Source organism: Carex rostrata, chromosome 11 (genome assembly GCF_964058835.1).
Source record: "Carex rostrata chromosome 11, lpCarRost1.2, whole genome shotgun sequence".
Taxonomy (NCBI): Eukaryota; Viridiplantae; Streptophyta; class Magnoliopsida; order Poales; family Cyperaceae; genus Carex; species Carex rostrata.
In genome coordinates this window covers 6,116,449-6,133,645 of record NC_135928.1, presented here as the reverse complement: position 1 = coordinate 6,133,645, position 17,197 = coordinate 6,116,449, and the positions used below count along the sequence as shown (strand labels likewise).

At 35.9% G+C, this 17,197-nt stretch overlaps 1 long non-coding RNA gene across 1 annotated transcript; it reads left to right on the top strand.

Moving 5' to 3' along the window:
* The first annotated feature begins 15,955 nt into the window (after positions 1–15,955).
* On the top strand, positions 15,956–16,973 carry LOC144562207 (uncharacterized). Its single transcript, XR_013514003.1, has 3 exons — positions 15,956–16,035; positions 16,127–16,373; positions 16,465–16,973. It is a non-coding gene; the product is annotated as an uncharacterized LOC144562207 (long non-coding RNA).
* Positions 16,974–17,197: the final 224 nt, after the last annotated feature.

Here is a 17,197-nt window from a genome sequence, read left to right as displayed (position 1 = left end):
CAATTCTAATGATTTATGACAAGTTTAAAAAGCAATACAAAGAATTAAAGTTGTTTTCAATTAATAAAAAGGCGTTTCCAGGGTTCAGATTTCATTTCTGTTCAGCCCCGAGGCATACGGCCCGTATGGCTTCCCATACGGCCCGTAGGGGACCCCGAGTTAATGCTGCAGCTACTGTTTTCTGTGTTGATACTAATGTCTAGGGTTTCTATCGACCAGATCTAGATACCTAACCTCAACTTTCGCATTTTGGCCTAGTACCCGATTACCGGACTCAAATACTTCCCTCTTAGATGCGTTAAACCTCAACTTTCGCATTTTGGCCTAATTTATCTAAGTTACTTGTTGGTTTACTAAAAGTATCCAAGGACTTTCGCCTCAAGGAAAGTTTCACCTTTCGGGTACTCCTTGGTTTAACCCTACTTCATATACTTTATTCGGTTGGATTAAATGTCATAGACTTGGCTCCTAACACTTAGATGTGCGCATTCATCTAACGGGATGACTAATCAATTCAAGCAAGCACAAATAAAGCAATCAAAATACTACTCAACAAGGTAAAAACAAAGCATTCAACACAAAATCCAAGTAGCATGCAAACAAAACCAAACTAGAAACTACATCTTAGCCCTAGAAACAAAGTAAATTAGCTACTCATGTTCATAAGATAACACAAATAACAGAAAATAAAAGAGTTCATGACAAAACAGTGGAAAATCTGAAGATCCGTTGCAAACTCGCGTTTTTCACTTCTCTTCTTCCTCTCCTCCTCTTGTCTTTTGCTCCAAGAAAGCTTGTCCAAGTTCCAGTGGTGAATCTCCCTTTTTTTGGTAAGGAAATATCTCATTTAATGCCCCAGATCGCGTCTCCAGAGGCTTCCTTTTCGGCCTCCTTAAATTAAGCTGATTTCAGATTCCAGCTGGATTTTTCGAATCTGCGCCCTACGGGCCGTAGGGGACCCCGTACGGGCCGTATGGGACCCCGTACGGGCCGTATGCCTGTGCTTTGTCTTGGAGACTTTGTGCCTCTGTTGTGGAACCTTCTGTGCAGTTGGGCAGATCTTGTACGGGCCGTACAAAATGTCATACGGGCCGTACGAAAAGTAGTCAGATCCAGTTTTTCGCCCTCTTTCCTGCAAAATACCAAACAAAGCATAGCAGTACCACATTTCATCGAAATATAAGTAAAAAGTCCACATTTATAGGCTTTAAAGCACAGGTTTCAGTGTAAATCAGGGCTGTAATTTAGATATAATATGGAGATATCAAATTCCCCCAAGCTTGAACTTTGCTTGTCCTCAAGCAAAAATCCCAACATGGGTATAGGGTTGGTCTTTGGATTACCTAAATGCAGATAAATTCCTAAATGTGAAAATTTACATGAACTGCTCTTATCAAGAACCATGAGAATCTTTTTGGATACAATTTGGATTTTCCTTGATCAATTTTGATTCACCCCACTAATCGATTAATCAAACTTCAAATTCTGAAATGTTTCAATATTTGCAAAGCTAATTACCCGAATTGATCAATATTTCATTCTTTCACTGAAACTATGCCCTCGTTTGTGGTGATTTTTCTTCTTTTAGCCCCCCCAAGCTTGGAACAAGCTTAGGTCAGAAAGTCGCGGACTTCGTGTGTTGATGTATGCAAAAGTTATTTTCTTTTCTAAATTTGGGAGACGAGCTCAAAGGCGCCCAATAGGACTTATTGCCAGTACTCTTATTTTCTCCATCTTTTCATTTATTTCATCACTTTTTTTATTTTTATTTTTATTTTCGCATACACCATGAATACACACATCTAATGGTATTTATTCATACCAATGGATATCCCAATCTTTCTTTATTTAAAACTCATTTCCCTATTTAAAAGGCACAGTTCAGCTTCAAAAATGGCTTTTCGATACAATTCAAGTTTTCATCTTTTCAAGTTTTCAAAACATCTCTTCCTAATCAGTTCTTTGATCAATTATGGGGTTAGTTCTAAATTTTTTCAAGGTCATCCCAAACACAACCAAAACTTTTCACAAAAGTCCCTAATTCAAGTAATAACGCAAATTTATCACCTAAAAATATAAATTTTTGAAAAATAAACAAAAAAAATAAACATGACCTAAAAAAATAAACATGACCTAAATGCAGATACAATTTTCTTCTATTCCACCCCCCCAAGCTTGAATGAAGCATTGTCCTCAATGCTTGAATTCACACAAGAAAAAGTAAATAGAAGAAAATATGGAAACTAACCAGACATGGAGTGAGGGAAGAGGCAGGGGCGCCTCACCGATTAGTGGAAAGTGGGTCGGGTGGATCTGGGCGAAGTGCCCACTTCTGATGTGTACGGACTGTGTGGATACATGTGGTTGGTTGCGTGCTTGTCAGCTTCTCGATCAAGTCCCCGATCTCAGTTTGCTGAGCTTTCATTACAATACCTCGAATCACCATTTGCTGAGCTTTCAAATCCTCCAAGAGTCTGAGGTTGCGAGCCGGGTCGAGGTCTGCATTTAAAATCACATGACAAGATTTATTTGGGTCTGCGAACTCATACCTGAGGTTAGCTGGAAGAGGCTTGAGCTCAGGAATCGGCGGCTCTATTCGGGCTTTGACGCGGTCCGCGTCAGGTGCACTCGGTCCGCGTGCATACCTCGCGTCAGCTTCATCCGACCCGCATTCTCTGTTTTCCAAGTCTTCGGACTGTGGCACGCGGCCCGTGTGGGATTCATCCGGTCCGTATTGCTTACGAGATTGTTCCTTGGCCAATTGATCGACCACATCAAGCCAGCAGCATGTTTCTGTTTCGGAGGGGCACTTCGTAGCTCGGTTGAGGTTGAACTGGACTTTCTCATCTCCAATTCGCAGAGTCAAAGTCCCCTTCTCCACGTCAATGAGTGTTCGAGCTGTCTTCAAAAACGGCCTTCCCAGAATGATGGGGATTTCCTTGTCCTCCTCCATCTCCATGACAACGAAATCAACCGGTACATAAAACTTGCCGACCAGAACCGGCACATCCTCCACTACGCCAAGTGGTACCCTGACAGAAGAATCAGCAAGTTGCAGAGTCATGCGCGTGGGTTTGAGCTCGCCTACTCCCATGCGCTCAAAGATGGTGCGTTGCATGAGACTCACGCTGGCCCCTAAGTCACATAGTGCTCGCTTGATGGTAGCCTTCCCAATTTCGCAAGGAATGGAGAATTTGCCAGGATCTTCCAGTTTGGGTGGGAGCTCGTTACTCAAGATTGCGCTGCACTGCTCTGTGAGTTTCACTGTCTCATGCCCCTCCAAGCTTCGCTTGTTCGTGAGGATGTCCTTGAGAAACTTGCCATATGTTGGTATTTGGGTCAAGGCATCAGTGAATGGAATGGTGATGTGTAGTTGCTTGAGCATTTGAAAGAACTTGGCGAATTGACTGTCGGGTCTGCACTCAACTAGCCTCTGAGGAAAAGGAACAGGTGGCCGGTAAGGCGGTGGTTTCTCAGTCACCTTCTTTTTCTGTCTGTCAGCTTCATTCTGTACGGGCCGTACGGGATTGGTACGGACCGTATGGTCTGTCTTCTCATTCACAATTTCAATCGGATCAGGTTCTGACTGCTCGAAAATCACAGGGGGTGTCAATACGGGCCGTATGGGATTCATACGGGCCGTAGGGTCGGCTTCTGGCTCGACATGCATGGCTGGTCCATGGTACTGTGTCCCACTTCGCAAGGTTATGGATTTTACTTCCCATCTGGGGTTGATTTCTGGTTGGCCTGGTAGCATTCCAGGTTGTGGTGGTGCGGTTTGGCCCCCATTTTGAGGTTTGTTTTGGGCAGCCAAATTAGCCAACTGAGCACTGATCGCTTGCATTTGCTCAAAGAGCATTTGATTCATCTTTCCCTGCTCATGCATGAAATCACTCACAGCGGGAGCGATATACGGCTCGGGAGGACCGGATTGAAATGATCGGTTGTTCGAGTTGGGAAAAGAAGCATTCTGGAAGAAGTTACGGTTGTTGTTGTTGCTGCCAGAAGGGTTGTTGTTGAGGTATGTGGGATTGTTTTGCTTCCACCTCCAATTCTGTTGTTCAATTGGGTGCTTGGAATAGGTTCGGCTGAAAGGAGGTTTTGGAAAGTAAGAGGGCTCATTGTTAAGAGAATTCACTTGCTCGGGCCCTTCATCCATTTGCGCAAGCGGGCAATTCTCATACTCGTGCCCCTCGTCTCCACACATAACACAAGGTTGTGGTTGCTGATTACCAAGCGCTTTTACACTCATCTTGTCAAAAGCCTTCTGCATGGCATCCATCTTGGCGGTGAGAGCTGTGATCTGATCGACCTCAAGTCGGCCTCCTCCAGTTCCTCGAGTGCTCCCTCGGCCAGACCATTGTTGGTTGGTTGCCATATTGTCAATTAAGTTCATTGCCTCGGTAGCCTCTCGATCCATGAGAGCTCCACCTGCAACTGCATCAACTGAAGTACGAGTGGTATCAGTTAAACCAGCATAAAAAGACTGAACAAGTAACCATTCGGGAATACCATGATGTGGACAAGAGTATTGCAATTCCCTAAACCTTTCCCAGGCCTCATTCAGTGGTTCATCAAACCTTTGTCTGAAACTGGTCAGTTGGGTCCTAACCTCGGCAGTTCTTTTATGGGGGAAAAATCTGGTCAAAAACAGTTTGGACAATTCCCTCCAAGTGGTAATTGAATCCCTTGGTAATGACCCTAACTATTTCTTGGCTTTATCCCTAAGAGTGAAAGGAAATAAAGCAAGTCTAATGTAATCAGCTGTTGCGCCATTGATTTTAATGGTGGCACAACACTCAAGAAAGATCTGAACATGGGCATGCGGATCCTCATGATCCATGCCATGGAATGTGTTTTGCTGGACGATGTTGACAACACCCGGATTGAAGTTGGGTTGGTTGCCAGCAATCCTTGGTAATCGGATTGCTCCTCTAACATCTTTAGCTCTCGGGACATTGAACTCTCGCAATGTCCTGGGCGCATAGTCTGCTCCTTCATCATCAGAGAATTGGTCCTGGACGGGAGGGTCCTGGATGGGTGGATCCTGAACGGGTGGATCAGTGATGGGTGGATTAACTCCGCCGTTATTCATTGTGTCTTGTTCTAGGTCTGTCTGGCCTCTGTTGTCGGCTGGTACGGGCCGTATGAATCTCCTACGGGCCGTACGGAGAGGTGACAGATGCGGTGGTGCTGGAACGAATGAGTTGGAAGTCTGCCCTTTGCTTCTGAGTTGATAGTGGTTCTTGGGCAGTGACCCTTCCAGTATGTTCCTGCAAAGATAGAAAAAGAAAAATTAAAATTAAAATCTAGAATCAAGCAAAAATAAGAAAAAGTCTAGAATTTTCTTTGCCGTCCCCGGCAACGGCGCCAAAAACTTGTTCGCACAGAATATATGCTACAAAGTTTCAGTATAGCAAGCTATACCTTTTAAACCTTTGTTACACTCTGTCAAATCAGATAGCAAGTGCACTATCCTATCGATGAGTATGCTCAGGTATCGATCCACAGGGACGGAAGAAAATAACCGGACTTATCCTAAAGTTACTTAAAATTCTAGAAGTGAGAGAAATTGATTTGGTTCAGTTCTAACAATTCTAATGATTTATGACAAGTTTAAAAAGCAATACAAAGAATTAAAGTTGTTTTCAATTAATAAAAAGGCGTTTCCAGGGTTCAGATTTCATTTCTGTTCAGCCCCGAGGCATACGGCCCGTATGGCTTCCCATACGGCCCGTAGGGGACCCCGAGTTAATGCTGCAGCTACTGTTTTCTGTGTTGATACTAATGTCTAGGGTTTCTATCGACCAGATCTAGATACCTAACCTCAACTTTCGCATTTTGGCCTAGTACCCGATTACCGGACTCAAATACTTCCCTCTTAGATGCGTTAAACCTCAACTTTCGCATTTTGGCCTAATTTATCTAAGTTACTTGTTGGTTTACTAAAAGTATCCAAGGACTTTCGCCTCAAGGAAAGTTTCACCTTTCGGGTACTCCTTGGTTTAACCCTACTTCATATACTTTATTCGGTTGGATTAAATGTCATAGACTTGGCTCCTAACACTTAGATGTGCGCATTCATCTAACGGGATGACTAATCAATTCAAGCAAGCACAAATAAAGCAATCAAAATACTACTCAACAAGGTAAAAACAAAGCATTCAACACAAAATCCAAGTAGCATGCAAACAAAACCAAACTAGAAACTACATCTTAGCCCTAGAAACAAAGTAAATTAGCTACTCATGTTCATAAGATAACACAAATAACAGAAAATAAAAGAGTTCATGACAAAACAGTGGAAAATCTGAAGATCCGTTGCAAACTCGCGTTTTTCACTTCTCTTCTTCCTCTCCTCCTCTTGTCTTTTGCTCCAAGAAAGCTTGTCCAAGTTCCAGTGGTGAATCTCCCTTTTTTTGGTAAGGAAATATCTCATTTAATGCCCCAGATCGCGTCTCCAGAGGCTTCCTTTTCGGCCTCCTTAAATTAAGCTGATTTCAGATTCCAGCTGGATTTTTCGAATCTGCGCCCTACGGGCCGTAGGGGACCCCGTACGGGCCGTATGGGACCCCGTACGGGCCGTATGCCTGTGCTTTGTCTTGGAGACTTTGTGCCTCTGTTGTGGAACCTTCTGTGCAGTTGGGCAGATCTTGTACGGGCCGTACAAAATGTCATACGGGCCGTACGAAAAGTAGTCAGATCCAGTTTTTCGCCCTCTTTCCTGCAAAATACCAAACAAAGCATAGCAGTACCACATTTCATCGAAATATAAGTAAAAAGTCCACATTTATAGGCTTTAAAGCACAGGTTTCAGTGTAAATCAGGGCTGTAATTTAGATATAATATGGAGATATCAGAGACGAGAGGGATGACGATTAGAGTTATTGTTGCCGACTCTCCCTAAAACTCCCGATGAAAGTTGAAAAGGACGAGAGAGATAGTGACTAGGGCTATCGTCGCTGACTCTCGCTTCTCTCGAAAAGTGTAAAGGACAACAAGGAGGTGCAAAAGTTGTGGTAAACCGTGGGATGGAGAGGAGGGGGTGACTTTGTTGGCCCATGCAGTGGAGCGAAGAGGGCTTGCTACCGATGTCCGTCTTCCGTCCTTTTAAAACGGAGGACGAAAAATGAATTGCTGACAAAGATGATAGAACGGAGACAGAGAAGAAGAGGAGACGGACTGAAAAGGGGGATAGAACAAGGTGGAGAGAAGTTGGATGTGGATGGCGGCTAGAGTTTTTTTTCATCGCAATGTCATCCCTGGAAAATCATGACAAATTAGTATGCTGATAGAATTCTGATCACAATTGAATTTTATTTTATTTTTTCCTATTCTTAAGAAAACAGCATAGTATTTCCGTTCTAGGGGTGTAGTAAATTTTTTTTTAAGAAAGTTATTGATTTTAGTACCTATTAATAATTTGATCGATAAAAAATGTATTTACAATGAGACAAGTGACTCTAATTCCTAGATATACTCTTCTAATCGTCTTTAATCACCCTCTAAATTCTTAGATATACTCTTCTAACTCTACTTAAATACACTCATAATCACTCTAATATCTAAATCCTCATCTCGCTCCACGATCAGATCCGCTCTTTCGATCGCCGTCGCACTTCGACGATCAGATCAACTCACTGTTGCGCTTCGATCGAGATGAGGACTCTACACTCCAAACTTCAACGATACCGCTCTCTCGGCTCTGCTCGGTTGCCTCCTCTCTCTCCCATTCTCATGTCCGCTCAAAGAAATATAACCGTGTGAGAGAGAGAGGAGAACATGATGCATTGGAGATGAGATCTACAAGTAGTAAAAAAAACACAGAGATGTGGCGTGTGAGTTGGGGAGAATCCGTATCCTCTCAGGTATTGCAGAGGATCACTTCACTTTACGGTTTGAGATTAAATCTTAACCGGATTGTGATTCAAGTAACCATAGGGGAATATATTTTTGAGCTTTGAGATTCGTGCCAAGTTAAAAAGAAAGGTCCAAATCTAGTAATTGTAAAAGATTCCCTTATCAGGTATTGGAAAGGATGTGAATTCGGTTGGAGGAGGGCGGCTCTAGGGTTGTCGCTCTTAGGACTGTAGTACTTTCATAAATGCATTTAAGTCTAGAATAAAAGATAATATCTCTCGTCTTATATTAAGCATAAATATGTCCTGATCCATCAATATTTGTGATTTAATTCGTTAGATTTTAAACAGTTAAGATCAAAAGATTCTGTAATTATGATTTTATGCGGCAATGTATTGATATTTATTTTATTAAAGTTTATATTTAGTTTTCTGAACACTCGTTGCATTGATTTTTTTTTTCTTTACAATGTTTTTATATAAATGTTATCATAAAAATAATTAATTGATAACATTTATTTCTTTTTTTTAAGTTATTGATTAAAATAAAAAATAAGAAAGTAATTAACATGTTTGTTTACTAAATATTGACTACCTTCTTATTTAATGGAAAGGTAATTATTTTGAATAAAATTGAATAAATTTTTTTTATAAAAAGACATATATAGTTAAAGATAAAAATATTTTGTTTGATTTACTTCCGTATTTTATACTTTCTATTTTAATTTTAAATCCGTAACAAATCACGAATAAAATACTAGCTAGTTTCTCAATAATCACGGGAGAATGTTAATGTAGCTAGATACATTCCTGAAATTACGTATAAATTAAATAATTAATGTATTGTTGTGATACTGTTGTATCGGTTGGAGTATATAAAGTATTACCTTGGTCTCTTTTTCTTTATAATATGGTTGTATTCTGAGTAAATTAAGGAAAACCAGCTTAACTGTGAAGACTAACGACTCGTAAATTTAATTTCAAAAAATATGTGATCGACTTTGAAAGGTAATTAATTGCCTTAGCTCATGAAGAATGTTTTTATTTAAAAATAATTAAGATTTCCAAATATGTTTTGTTGGAATTTGATATGAAAACTATTTAATGTATCGATTTCTCAAAGAGATGCGAGGAAGGAATGCATCGAATAGATGTATTCTTTTAACGAAGAGACATCCTTTCGCAAAAAAAAATGTGTCTTTTCATAAAAATATTTTCACCTTTCATAAATAAGATGATATACTTTTCATTTGAGGTAACTCGAAACAAAAAAATACACAACATAAATTTCAGCAAAAGAAATTCTGAGTACTAGGTACTTCGGTTGTGAATCAGTGGGACACGTTTAGTATATTTTCCTAGCGTGTCTTCAATAATTAGCGTTCCAGAAGATGCACAAGAAGATTGTAGACTAGACAAATTGCGAGAAGGCTTAGAAGGATTAAATGTGAAAGGAGCCTTCAAGATCAAATTGCTTTCCGAATTTTGATCTTGAAATTAAATTTTACTATTTTAATTATTTCTAACAGTTTGTATTATGATCAACGGTCACACATTTTTGAAAATTAAAATCCGAACAAAATAATCTCTCAAATCTTCAGTTGCTCATCTTTAGCTTTGTCTAACATGACGCATGCAAGTCTAACATAAGTATAACTTCAAATCTATCTAAATCGCTTAACTCATTTTTTTTTTTTCATGTGTTTTAGAATCTTTAAAATATAAAGGTTTAGAAGTGGACCAACCGATTATCCAACAAAATGAAAAATGCACTTGGGACATAATACTTTTTTTTATATTATCTTGTCATTTGTATTATTATATTTTTTTTAGTTGGTCATGCTAATTTGTTACTAATTGCTACGTTGTTTAGTCACATGAACATTTACCCTTTTAGATATTTATCAATAAAAGTAATTAAGTTTAAACGATATATTTTTAATGTCATAATTTTCTTGTTGAAAAGTAACAAATAGACATAATATCACCATAATCAAATAGAAAATAAAAAATATATATATAAATTACAAAAATATGAATAAAGTGAGATCAGTACAACCAACATTTGTTGCAGTTTCTCAATCATATCTTCTGCAGTTTCTCGATCAAATCTTGTCTACCGGATGAACCCGGATTTTTCAATCAAACGGATGAGAACAACTCCAATTATTCGGTTCTGAACACGTGTCGAACAGAAAACAAGTTACAGAGCCCACCACGTGAAAATATAATAAATGCGTACTGTTGGATTATTTTTTGGAGTAGAAGTAGGTTTTCTGGACTTCATTAATTTTCTTCAATTTTCTGCTGTGAATTTAACTTTAAAATCTATTAAATTAATTTTAAATGATATATTTAAACTGTTAAAATTTCTAACTTAGTGATACATATACATTTAAATTTTTTATAATTTGAAATTAATTTAGTATAAAATCAAGTGGTGAAAATTAGAAAGTATAAAAATTAACTTTAATGCAATTAATTTTTGAACGGCTTTTAAGTACTTGACTTCATACAAAATTAATTTCAAATTTTAAATATTATACATGTAGACGCATCACTTGTAAGGTAGAAAGATTTCAACAGTTTGAATTCGTCATTTCAAATCAATCCGATAAATTTAAAAATTGAGTTAATAAAAAAACTTGATAAACTTAGGAATACCCTAGTTCTACTCTATTTTTTGTGTTCTCAAAAAGAAAAAAAGAACAAAAAAACAACGCACAACATCATCGCACATTTTTAACATGGACATCAATATATAATAGTGTTCTAAATAGCGCGCTATAGCGTTTTTGGACCCTAAACGATAAGCTATGGCATAATAACGAGCTATTTGAGCTACGGACGCTATAGCGGTAATAGCGGTCCGCTATAGCGCATAGCGTGTAGCACAAATAGCGCCTGCTATATATGCAACATTTGCTTTTTTTTTTGTCCAATTTATATGAGCTTTAAATAAAAACTCATATTGAATTTTAACCGTAATTTTTTTTTACAATTGGCGTACTAAGCTTTATATTAAACTATTAAATATTTAATGAGAGATCCATCAAACGAAATCAAAATAAGGAAGCTACAACGCGTTATGCAACATGAGCTGTTTTTTTTTTTCTTTTCTTTTCAATTTATATGGGTTTTCAATAAAGGCTTATATTCAATATATTAAGATATTTCTTGAAGTAACAAAATGATACTTACTATACAGTAGTTTGAATATTTTGAATATATTAAGATAGTTAATTATGCCATGATGTCTATGTTATTTTGAAATTTAAATAAAAAAAAAGATAAATTATGTCATGATAATGAATATATTTTGAATAGAAAAAGATTGATGGTTTATGATATTAATATTACTATGGATATATATTTTGAGTCGCAATTTGAACTTTGTATTGGTTCAATATAAATATTATAATTTTTAATCAATTTGATATTATTTATTGTTCTATGAGACTTAGATAATGTTGATATTTAGTACAAATATATGATATATATTTTTATAAAAATAAGAAAACGCTATGTAGCATAGCTTTCGCTATAACGCGATAAACGCTATTTAGAACCTTGATATATATATTGATGATAATATCTAATTTGTTAGATTATTGTTGTCTGAGTTGACCATAAAATAAATTTTGCACTTTATGGAGTTCAAATATTCTTTTTTAAAATACAAATATATCACTTGAAATATTATATATATAAATATATAATTAGATAGAAAAAGAGAATATTGACTCCATTTAACTCTAATATATCCGCCCATGAACATTACATGAAATGCTATGCTGACATTCATGAGAAAAATTAAAGGCTAATCTGAAATCTTGAACGAATCTTAATTTTAATTTGCGAGACATGGTCCAAAAACGTTTGTTGAAGAAGGGGTGACGCAATTTCGATCTCAACTCTCAACTCCGATGAATTTTGAAATAATTTAAGAGAATTAAAAACAATTTATGGTGCTAGTAAAGTAGAATCAAAAAAAAAAGAAAAAGATAAATGTACATATCATATATTATCAAAGTCTTCCAATTACAAATGACATATCTCTTATTTATAAGTTATATGGTGATCTTTTACAAACCCAAAAACATATATATTATTAAATACAATACAAATATCAAGTGCATGAATTGCACAACTTGACTCTAGAAAATTAAACATTTAATCTTATTTAGAAATTATCAAATTCATCCACTCTAACTGTTTGACTAATTAACTAGTTAATTAAGTAACATAGAAGACAATTAACAACATAATTAAATAATATAATTAAATATCATCGGAAAGAATGAACTATTGAAACACGTAGGACCTCTCTTTGAGACTTGTACATCAGTTATAAAAGAACATTGAAAAACAACTAACCTGCACCGATCGGTTTGGTTTTCGCCAATTCGCCCCAACTGTTCTGGCCCTTCTCGATTCCCACCAAATAGGAATACGGATTGCACAGTTGTTATACAATTAATCAAGTAGTTGAACTAGAATATAAAATGCACATGTGCATCATGCATTCATTGTCGGAAATTATTATAATATACATCACATTATTTGTTATGCATAACACATATTTGTCCTTGTTACACTAATTTTGTATACTCTAACTGCCTAATTTGTCAAACTTTATTGTTTTCAATTTCACATTTTAAATAGCATAGCAATAAGGTTTAGTTGGTCCAAATTTAAAAACGCCTATTTTAATTTATTTATTATAATTTTTAGTATATTTAGCTAATGATTTCCTTCCTCTTGTAGAACCAATACAAGTGGTACCTTGGTGCAGGGGCAGATTCAGTCTGGTTTAGACGGTCAATTGCTCCTCTCTAGATTTTGAAATTTTATATAAATTTATAGTTTCGAACCGAGTTTGTTTCTTTTTGGAATTTTGGTTTGTAATTAATGTTAAATTTAGAGTTACAATTATAATAATTTTTTTGAATTCTAATTGGTTATTAAGATTATAAGTCAAAGTATTGAAAATTAAAAGTCACATTATTGGGAATTAGAAAATAGAACATTGTTTTTTTTTTATCTAGTACTCAATTAGCTAATGAATTTGAATCCGATTAACTATTCAAATCCAACTCGTCATTTTCTTGCTTCTCTTGACGAAAATCCGGAATATGCCCCTACTTTGGTGGATTTCAAATTTAATGAAGACAATACTGAAGATGGATCTCTTTTTTTTTTAAACCTTGGCAGTGGCTGCCAAGTATACTGAAGATGGATTTCAGTAATGATCGGTTCAACACCATATTAACATGACGAATTCACATCCTCTCCAATACCTGATAAGGGAATCTTTTACAATTACTAGATCTGGACCGTTCTTTTTAACATGGCGTGAATCTCAAAGCCCAAAGCTACTGCCCTCCATGGTGATCCGAATCTCAAACCGTAAAGTGAAGGTAATCCTCTGCAATACCTGCGAGGATACGGATTCTAACATGACAACATCAGAAGAGTGATCGGCGATCGGCACCTGTTTAACATAATCCAATCCATCCATCAAAAGACGCTTAACTTGTACATCATTTTTGCATCAGGTTGTATAGATGTAACAGTGCAATGTAGGTCACCTTTTGTTTTCTCAAGTACAAAGGGTACATAATCCAATCCATCCATCAAAAGACGCTTAACTTATACATCATTTTTGCATTAGGTTGTATAGATGTAACAGTGCAATGTCGGTCACCTTTTGTTTTCTCAAATACGAAGGGTCATAATCCAATCCATCCATCAAAAAACGCTTAACTTGTACATCATTTTTGCATCAGGTTGTATAGATGTAACAGTGCAATGTAGGTCACCTTTTGTTTTCTCAAGTACAAAGGGTCAGACTTGTGGAGTACTAGTTTTTGGCATTATACATGTATTGAACGTTTTGAAGTAGAATTAGAGTGTTTCTAAGTTCACTAATAAGTCTCTTTGTGAACTTGACTCTAAAATTTATCGAATTGATTTTAAACGACGAATTCAAATCGTTCAAATCTTTCTAATTAATTTATAAATCTTCTAATTTTGACCACTTGACTTTATATTAAATTAATTCTTAACTATAAAATTTTCACATATAGATACATCACTCGTAAAGTAGAAAAATTTCAATGGTTTGAATTTGTTGTTTAAAGTCAATTTAATAGATTTTAGAGTTGAATTCACAAAGAGACTTGATGAACTTAGGAACACCCTAGATGAATTCAACTTTTTGATATACAAGATGATTTGCTTGTTTTAAGATATTGGTTTTGAATGCCAAGTCATGTTAGCATTTTGCTTGTGTTGACCATTTTTTTAAAATAACCGGGGAATGCTGGTTTAATTTTTTTTATTATCGATCGTACGAATATAATGGTACGTACAACAATGTGTTGTTGTGCTGGTGTAGCCAAATAAATAAAAATAAAATATATATAAAATGGATTGACATGTGATATCAATATGATTCATTTGCTTGAACTAGGGTTGTATAAAATTGCTCATATTCGTAACTCAATAATAACTCGCTCATTAACTGCTCGTTTTAACTCACTCTTTTACAACTCGATTCAGTTTCAATTCGAATTGGCTGAAGTGATGTCGTAACTCTTTATAACTTTGATTTATTATTTTTTTTGGTGAATTTTGATTTTATTTGTCAGTTGGATATCATAAGTCTAAATATAACACTAATTAAGGACTTGGTCTTTATTCAAAAATTTCCAAGCTCTGACAGCTTGTTGATCTTCTTCTCTTTATTTATGGTACTAAAACAGTAGTTTAGAGCTACTAAAATATGTTCAAACATCAAATTAGATCTCTGTTCATGCACAAAGTATCATAGACTGACCTCTGGTATGGTATCAAGAGCAAACTTAGTAGCCAAGCACTAGGCAAAGGCCACTGGTATATTGCAATGCACTAAAAATATCAAATTTGACCTTTGCTGGTAAATCAGCAAGTATGGATTGATACAGGGACTAAACTACAAAAGTGATTGCACCGGCATGTAGAGAATTAAAAAATACACAGAATTGATATAAATTTCAACTTATTTGGATTTTTTTACAGTTAGTTATGAATTTTCAAATTTTAATTTTCGAAAAAACTTTAAACAGCCATAACTTTGGTCAGGAAACTCGGATTTACGCGTATGAGCACTTTTTAGAAAGGAGAGGATGAGACGGATCCATTTTGCCCCGGTGGCACACTGGGCATTGTCGCATGAGAAACATCAAAAATTTCAAAAAACGTCATTTAGTGCCTCAAAAATCCAGTTTAAGTTTTCGTTCAACGGTAGGCATTAAAAACATCGATTTTCAAACCATCTTAATAAATAGTAACAAAATTCAAAATTTGGTCTTCAAGCACATTTTAATATAGATTAAACATCTAATGGTTTAGATCGGCTATTTGAACTTCGAAACTAGAGATATGAGCGCGAATTAAAACGCCCCGTTTAATTCACGAAGTAGCGTAACCTTACTCTACATGTATATATATGTATATGTATATGTACATATTTATACATATATACATATATTATAATTTTTTTTTATTTTAGCCGAATTAAAATGAATAGCTAATTTAATTTAGTTTGTTTAGTATATTTTGATTTTTTTTGTGAAATGTAGTGTTACATTTGTATTTGGTGTAATTTAGTGTTGATTTGGAGTTTATTTAGTAATTTAGTGGTAATGATTAACTAATTTAGAGTTTATTTGATGTTAATTTAGTGTAATGTAGTGTTAATTTAGAGTTTATTTGATGTTAATTTAGTGTAATTTAGTATATATGTATAAATTGTGTAATTAAGTGTTCATGTAGTATAATGTAACTTTTTAGTAATATGTATTATAATTTTTGTAAAATTAGATAAATGTGTGATGACTCTCATGAAGTTTAAAATTAGATAAAATTATAAATGTGTAAAATTAGTAATATGTAGTATAAATTTGTGTAATTAAGTGTTCATGAAGTTTATTATTAAAATCAAAATTAGATGATATGTTGTTTACATATAGTTAAATTTTGGTTATTGTAGCGATATTCTTGAAAAAATGTTTGTTTATATAATTATGTGTGATGATCAAATTCTCTAACATAGTCAATGGATAATCCGGATTACCCAGAGTTGTTGAAATTAGCACCACAGAACCACTGGGCATGGCAAGTTCGTGATATGGTAATTTTGATAATATTTATTAATTATTTGTTGCAAATAAATATTATATAAAGTATTTGAAGGGTTTATAATGTTTAATTCTTTTTTGCAGCCTACCTTTTCATTGCAGGTAAATTCACATTAGACTAGTATTGCTTACAATAGTCAGATGGACGATGCTCTGAAGAGGTTAGGGTTGTATCAAATTGCTCGCCTTAATGATTGTAAGATTGATCCGCATTTGATTAGTGCTCTGGTTGAGAGGTGGAGGACGGAGACCAATACATTTTATCTACCTATCGGTGAGATGACAGTGACGTTGGAAGATGTTGCATGTCTATGGGGCTTACTGATTAAGGGTAATTAACAAATTAAAGTTGTTTATCGGTTAATTTAATTAACTATTTATTAAAAGTGAATTGTTGATTGTATAACTCTTTTAATTTGTAGGTGACCCGATTACTGGCACCAGTGATACTGATTGGAATCCATACTTAGAGTTTGATCTAGGGGCTGATCCTACTATTTTTTACAATCACCTCTATAAGACAATGCCATATAAATATAGGATTTATAATCCTAACACACCGAAAGAACGATTGTCCGTCTCTGCTTATGCGTTTAGACTGAAATGGTTGTGGGCCCAATTTAGTTTACCCTTAGAAGCTTGGCACAATGATGAGACAGTTGCACGGTACACCCGAGGTTTTTGTATGGATTTATTCGGGTCGGTTATGTTTCCAAATTCAAGTGCAGATGAAGTCCCTGCGATGTACTTGCAATTCATCAATGATCTAGAGACTCCACGAGAATACAATTGGGGAGGTGCTGTACTTGCATATCTCTATCGAGAGTTGTCACGTGCTTGCCACGCGGGGGCAGACACGATAGAGGGGCCGATGTTGTTGTTACAAATTTGGTCATGGACTCGATTTACTATTGGTTGGCCTATACCTCGATCAAACCAGTCAACGCACCTATAAAAGGTCTTATCAACAATTGCACACATAGGTAGTTGCATGACAATCCTAAATACACTGTTTAGTACCTTAGAGCCATTACTTGTCATTATACTCCATCGATTGAGGAATCCATCAAGCACTTGTGCCCACTTATGCAGAGCCTTTGGCTCTGCATCAGAGTTGCGGAGCTGTTTACCAAATTTCATAATGTAGTCATGTAC